The sequence below is a fragment of the Pseudopodoces humilis genome, chromosome 13, assembly GCF_049639895.1.
Source record: "Pseudopodoces humilis isolate 2021_Gansu_Grassland_sample_001 chromosome 13, ASM4963989v1, whole genome shotgun sequence".
NCBI classification, from domain to species: domain Eukaryota; kingdom Metazoa; phylum Chordata; class Aves; order Passeriformes; family Paridae; genus Pseudopodoces; species Pseudopodoces humilis.
In genome coordinates, this window is record NC_142212.1 from 61,972 (window position 1) to 68,960 (window position 6,989).

Genomic DNA, 6,989 nt, shown 5'->3' on the forward strand with positions numbered 1-6,989 from the left:
AATAAGAAGAATTTATTAAAATATACAATCATAAAAAGCCACAAGCAAAATTCGATGCTGTACCAGGCGAACAGCCTCAGGTGAGGCAGGGAGGGGCTTGCTAGCACCGCTTCACCATGCTTCACAAACTGCAACTGTCTCAGGGTGCTTTTTATATGTTTTCAGGCTCTTCGGGGGTCTCTTGGAATATGCTTCTTGCAGACAAATATTCATGTTGTTTTGGGTGTATATGTTGTAATCTTGTCGGGTTTCTTGGAAATACACTTCTTGCAGATGAATATTCATGAGTTATAATCTTATCAGACGGAGGTTTCTTGGAAATATGCTTCTTGCAGATGAATATTCATGTTGGCCTTGCTGCATATCACCATAATCTCATCAGAGAAGGTTTCCTGGAAATATGCTAGGATTCTTATCAGACAAGATTATAACTTTAGCATGAATTTATTTATGCTATGTATTACACCTGCAACCTGACACTGAAATCTGCTTGAGAAGCAGTCACTGCTGCCCCTTTGTATGAGAGGGCACAGTCAGGTTTGTGGCCTCATCACCCCACAGCTTCTGCCTCACCTGCAGGTGGCTGGGACTGGTGCTCACCCACACAGAAGGGCTTTCTCTGTGCTAAACTTAATTTACTCAAGAGTAGAATTAATTTATTTGAACTATTTCTTTCAAATAAAATAAACCCCTCAAAGGCTGCTGCTACTTTGTCATTTTCGGGCATCTCCATGTCCACCTGCCCTCATTTTGCTTTGGTCTGCGTGCAACTGCAGAATGTGACAAAATGGCATTTACAAAAAGAACAAGTAAACACAGGCTTAATGAACTCTCTTATTTTGCTTCTTTTACTTATGACTTGTAAAATTAAAATCCTTTAATCTTGTAATCCAAATAAATTGCCATGTTGGTTGCCTCTCAACTGTACTGCAACTAGGGAACAGGAAGGGCTAAGTGAGGGGATAGGAAAAGGTAAGGATGTGCTCAGCTATGGTTGAGTAACATTGTCCTACTCCTTTTGTTTTGAAGGGTGGAAAAGCAAGAGGTGATGTCTACTTCTGCCAGAAAACAATGGGTGAGGAACGCTGAGCTGAGTGGAGCACTTTCCAATCTTTGGGATGCAGTGATGAGATGTCAGGGTCTCTATAGGGTATCCACAAGTGGTTGATGCTATGGATAGAAAGGGAAAAACCTCAGCCTCATGACACGTGGGGTTAATGGGGCAGAGCCACACAATGTCGCTCTGAGGGGACGTGGGTGGCACTGCCACAGCAGTGCCACATTCCAGCTCTGGGCAGAAGACACTGTCCTGGGCTCAGGAGAGGTGTAGGTCTCACAACACCTCCTAGACTGAATATAAGGGATGAAAGGGCTAAACTGAGGCCATCTCCTGAGACAAGTCAGGCAGGTCCTGGTGATGTAGGGGTGACGTGGCAGCTTGAAAGAAAGGATAAAGAGAGCACGGTAAAAACTTCTTGAAGAAAATGATCCAAACAGTGAAAAACAAGACTGGGCAGTTGGGAAGCACAGGGAAAAGCTGCCTCATCAGGAAGTTCAAAAGCACACCCCACCCTAAGTGTTCATTCAACAAGCAGGAGGATAGCACTGTGAGCATATTCTAAATAAACACCTGGAGTTTTTCCAGTCACAGGAGATGATATCACACCTACAGCATGAAACTGCAGGCAGACCGTCACTGGCACAGAGTCCTCTGCTCCTGCACTGGCACCAATGGTGCCACACTTCAGATTTTGTCCCATCCATGCAACCCTTCCAGTGCTGTGTGTAACCACAGCTGAAATCACACTCCTGGCAGCTGTGGTTCTCTGCAGAAACCCCCCATCCTGACCTGATATATCTTCAAACTGCCTTGCACAGAACTGCAAAATCTAGTGGGAAAAAAAAAAAAAATCAGTATTTTTGCCTTCTGCTTCAGCAACATGCCCAGCCTTTTCCTTTCCCCACTTTTATTCTATGTGTTCCCATCACTTCAAATTCCCTTCCTGGGCCAGCTAATCCCTCAGCTGTTACAGCTCCTCATAAGGCACATTTTGTGAACAACCACAACTCCCACAGTGATGTCCGTTTCAGCCCATTCCACACAGAATTTCTTCCTGAGAAGGAATTAATGCAAGAGAAGTAGAGATCAGCAAAAGACTACAATAAAATTACCCTTCAGTTTCCTTTTTATTCTTCCATATTTTTCCAGCAGCTGTGAGATGCCCCCTGCCCAGCGAGGCAAAGATTTAGTTTCAGATAAGCATTGTTAAAGTGAGTAGCTTTAAAGCCCAGGAAGTCTGAATTCCATTCCTCTGCCTCAGGGGATAGGCCCCTGAGTCAAGGAAGAATTGCCCCACCCTGGACCCCTTGTGGGGAGGCAGTCCAGGGTGTTCTGATTGGGTTTGAGCCCCTGAGGATTCTCCCTTGTTCTGTCCTTATTAGTCCCTGACCTTAAACTCCACCCTGGTTCTGTCCCACAAAACCCATGTCCCTGCCTCTGTTTGGGGCTCTGTGTCACTGCATCTGAGTTCCTGTGTTGAATAAAGGGTTTCCTGAGCAGAGCCCATCTTGCTGGAGTCCCATGCCGGTCACCAGCAACTGTACCCTCCCTGGACCTGATCCTGCAGCCCTGGACTGCAACAAATGGTGCAGAATGTGGGCAGGCAGCGAGGCACCAGGAGAACAGCACCACCAGATCCACAGACACCCCATAAGTGCCCCGCTGATGGCTTGACAGCCGGCAAGACTCCCACTTTATAAAGGAGGATTCAAGTACCTGGCAGGAGGGCCAGTTCAGAGTGCCTCAAGGGCATGGGGGAAAACGGCTTACAGGGGAGGACCAAGACCAGGTGATGGGATAAACATCTACCATCACCCAACAAGATGTATTATGGACGGTTTTCTTTTTTTTATACATGGGAAGGACTTTTATGGATGATAGGAACAGTATGGATGATATGGATGGTATTGGCTCTTCCTGTGGACAGTTTGCTAGCTTCTGTGAAGTCCCTTTTTTTTTTTTTTTTTTTTTTTTTAGTGTATAATTCCCCATATCTTCCCCTCTCCTTTGTTCCTAAGGGCAGGACAAAGGGTGAAAAATGCCTGGATGGCTCGGGGCTGCTGCTGACTCCCCCTCACCTATGTGTGTCTCTGCCACCCCATCCCCCTTTTCCTGGAGGCAGGCAAGGGATGGAGAGCATCCAGAGTGATGCAGGTGTGCTGCCGTCTGCCCGCCATTCTGTGTCCTCCTTCACCCCCTGTCTTTCCACATTCCTTGTTCCCTGTCCAGGAAAATGAAAATATGCTGTCCTGGACCCCCCCTTCCCAAGATAGCGCTGACCCCGCGGTCTAGGATCCCTTTTTCCAGCCTTACTCCTTCTTTCCCGAACCCTAAGCCCTCCCTTCCCCTCAGTAACTCACTCCTCCTCCGGTTCCACCCCTTTCTCAGGATGCTCCACCTCTGGGGGCTGTGCCTTTTCCACCGTGGGTAACACCCCCTCTGGGAAAGGCAAAACTGTAACCCGAGCTCCAAAGGTCTGCATTTCATCATCAACCCATAAAGTGACGATGTACATATCTTCAGGACAGGATCTGAGGCTGAACACTAAGAACTCTGCCCCTTTGTAAGAGGAGATCAAAGAACTTCCCCCTTCCTAAAAGAAAATTAAGAACTGGAAGAGACTGAACTAAAAAAACCTTTATGTTTGTATTAACTACCACCACTGCTTAATTTATCCAGCTATTGTCCAATATCTAAGTGTTTGTTTCTAATTTTGTTTGTGCTTGTTTGCTTAATGTGTTTTGTTGTTGGGTGCTAGAGTTTTTAGTGTCCCACAAAGCAAGGCAGGTACTTTGTGGGAGGGTTGGATTTTATATAGTAAAAGTTTTATAAACATTCTAAGCTCCTAATAAAATTTTAATTAAAAAAAGGGGCAGTTACGAGGTGCCCCCCTCCCACCCAGGGATGCAAGGATTTAGTTTCAGATAAGCATTGTTAAAGTGAGAGGTGTGGCTTTAAAGTCTGGGAAGAGTGGATTCCATCCCTCTGCCTCAGGGGATGGGTCCTATGAGCCCTGGAAAAGTTGCCCCACCCCGGGCCCTCGTGGGGTGGCAGCCCAGGGAGTTCTGACTGCGTTTGAACCCCTGGAGTTTCTCCCTTGCTCTGTTCCTATTAGACCCCAACCTTAAACTCCACCCTGATTCTGTTCCACAAAACCCATCTCCCTGCCTCTGGGGCTCTCTGTCTCTGGATCTAAGCCGAGTTTGTTCGTGTGTTGAATAAATGGTTTCCTGAGCAGAAGCCCATCTCGTTTGAGTCCCATGTAAGTCACTGGTAACTGTAGCTTCCCTGGACATGATCCTGCTGCTCTGGAACACAACAAGCAGCTACTTAAATACTGGTGTTCAATAATAAAATGACCTGATAACATTTAGCTCTTTGAGACATAGATATTTATAGAAAAAGTAGAAAAGTATAGAAAAGACATAGAAAAAGTGTCACTAAATTACTTTACAGAAACATTCACAAGGCTTTGCAGCACTTCCAGGAAAATACATAAAATTCCTCCTTTCTTTATGCAATCATTGTTTGCTCTTTTTCAACCTGAGAGATGGTATGAAAGTTTTGCACTTGACATTGATAATTGTCTTTCCCACAGGCACATGATGATGTGCTCATTGCATCACCTCCTGGCTTGAAATACTTTTTAAGAGGTTTTTAAGGTTCACAAATGAAATCCTGGGAAAGATGAGAGCAGGAATTGGTGTTTCCACTTTTGCTCCTGGTTATGTGCTGTGGAAGTGATGTGATCTGTTTGAAACACAGTTGTTAACACAGTCACTGTATAAATACATACATAAATTTGTCCAAGCTGTTGTCCATCCACACTGACTGGACTGTGGCCATCTAAGAAACCACATGAAAAATAAAGAGACATTCTGTTAGTGGAAGGTATTCCTCACAATTTCAGGTGGCACTTGCAGGGAAATTGTCCATCAGCTCTGCCATGTTTGATTGAAAAGAAGCACTAATTTGCCCCATATTTTGAAGTATTTTGTATTTTATTTCACATTATAATTTTTTTGAACAGCCAAATAAGATTTAATTTTTCAAGCAAGGGAAAATAGGCCAAGCAATGTATAAAGCACATCTTGGCACTGTTAATGAAGACAGAAGGGAAATGGGTCAAGGAACCTCTTTACCAAAATACACTTCATTACACTCTAGTGTTGGAGAGAAGGAACATTTCATTAATAATTATTAGTTCAGTAACTTGCTCCATCTCAAGTGAGGTATCTGTTTCTCCCGTTTCACATCTGGGAAGAGAAACAGATAACCCAAAATACCAGTGCTTTTTCACTAGCTTTTTTTTCAAAATCATTTCAAATTCCTGCAGTCAGAGGAATTGTTCAGGACACATCCCCTGTGGTTCACTACTAATGTATAGAAAGGTTTTTTTTGTATTTTTTTTTAATGAAGCTATGCTGTCAGTCTGCAAATATATGAGCAGGGTCATAGAATATTGCAACAGCCCAGAAAGCTGCACGACACAAACCCAGGGCCCATTTCCTCATCAGAAACAAGGCATTGAGTTGTAGCAGAGCTGAGAAGCTGCAGAGATATGACATTCCCATCATGCACTCCTAACATTTCATTTGCCTTGGAATGAATTTCCCCTGCTCATCTTATTAAAGATGGATTATTTTTGCTTTGCTCATTGCACAGACCTGTCTAAAGGACTGTGTCCAAGTATGATAAATAAGTGAAAGCTCCAGTGGTGTCATTTCCCAGCAGAGCTAATGAATTGCACACTCCTGTGGCTGCTTTCAGCTGCTGTGTCTCAGGAACCATGCTGCTAATTTCACATCTCAGTTACTGCAAAAATGCTAAATAAAAGGGATTTTTTTTTTCATTTTATCTCTAAAAATATGAATTTATTCACATAGCAAAAATGATAAACCCAAACATTTGAAAAAAATTATGGCTTCAAGCCAGCATCACCCACACAACTTTCATTTAAGTCTTGCTTAACTGAGGAAGTACATCCAGCAGAAATATTAATTTAAGCTTTTCCTAACTTTCATGACCAGCCTCATCCTGTAGTTGATTTAGTTTTACTGAGTAATACAGGATTTAGCTTTAATTCTTGAAATAATAGGAAACAGAAAGAAGGCCTACTAAAAAAAATAAATATAAAATGAAATATTTGTGTGGTTCAGATATTTCTATTAGTTGGTTGCGCAATGTTCTCTTCCAGGAATTTTTGGTTAACAAAATGTAGCAGCCAAAAATTATCAAGTAGGGGAAAAATCCAGAAAGATTCCTTTGGAAAAGGTATATTTAATGCAGCTGTAACACAGGCTGAATATGAATAAAACACTGCACAGCTATTAAAATAAAATAAATATATGCTAAAATACCATACCTGTTTTTATGAAACTGAATGAAAAACAATCATTAAGGCCAACTGAAAAAAGATTGTTAAGTAGAATTAATTGATTAAGTCAATAAAAGTCTGAAGAAAGATACAGATAAAACATTTAAAGTTCTTTATTTTGCTTTCCTGTCCTTTAATCTTGCATTTCTTTATTTCAACCAAAAAAATACAAAAAATACTTTTGTAGTGGTTTAGATTTGCTAATTTGAGTTTTTTGGCTAATGCACTACATAGTGTGGTGGATTTTAGTGCTGGCTAAAAATTACTAGTGTACTTACTTATTTTTTGCTGTGAGATATGGATTAGGAGAAGGGTAAAATAGGCTTAAACTTTAAAAGGTATAAAGAAACTTTATTGAGAGAACTAAAAGAATAAGCAGAATTAGAATAAAACTTTTAGAACACTTTTTTTCTCTTTGCTTAACTTTTTTTTTCAGCTGATGACAGACAAAATTTGGGATGTTAAATCAATTACCAATTATATAATAGTCTTTTGCCAGTTTTTATAGTGAGAGGAGTTTTTTCTTGCTATGTTATGGAGATTTCTTTGTAA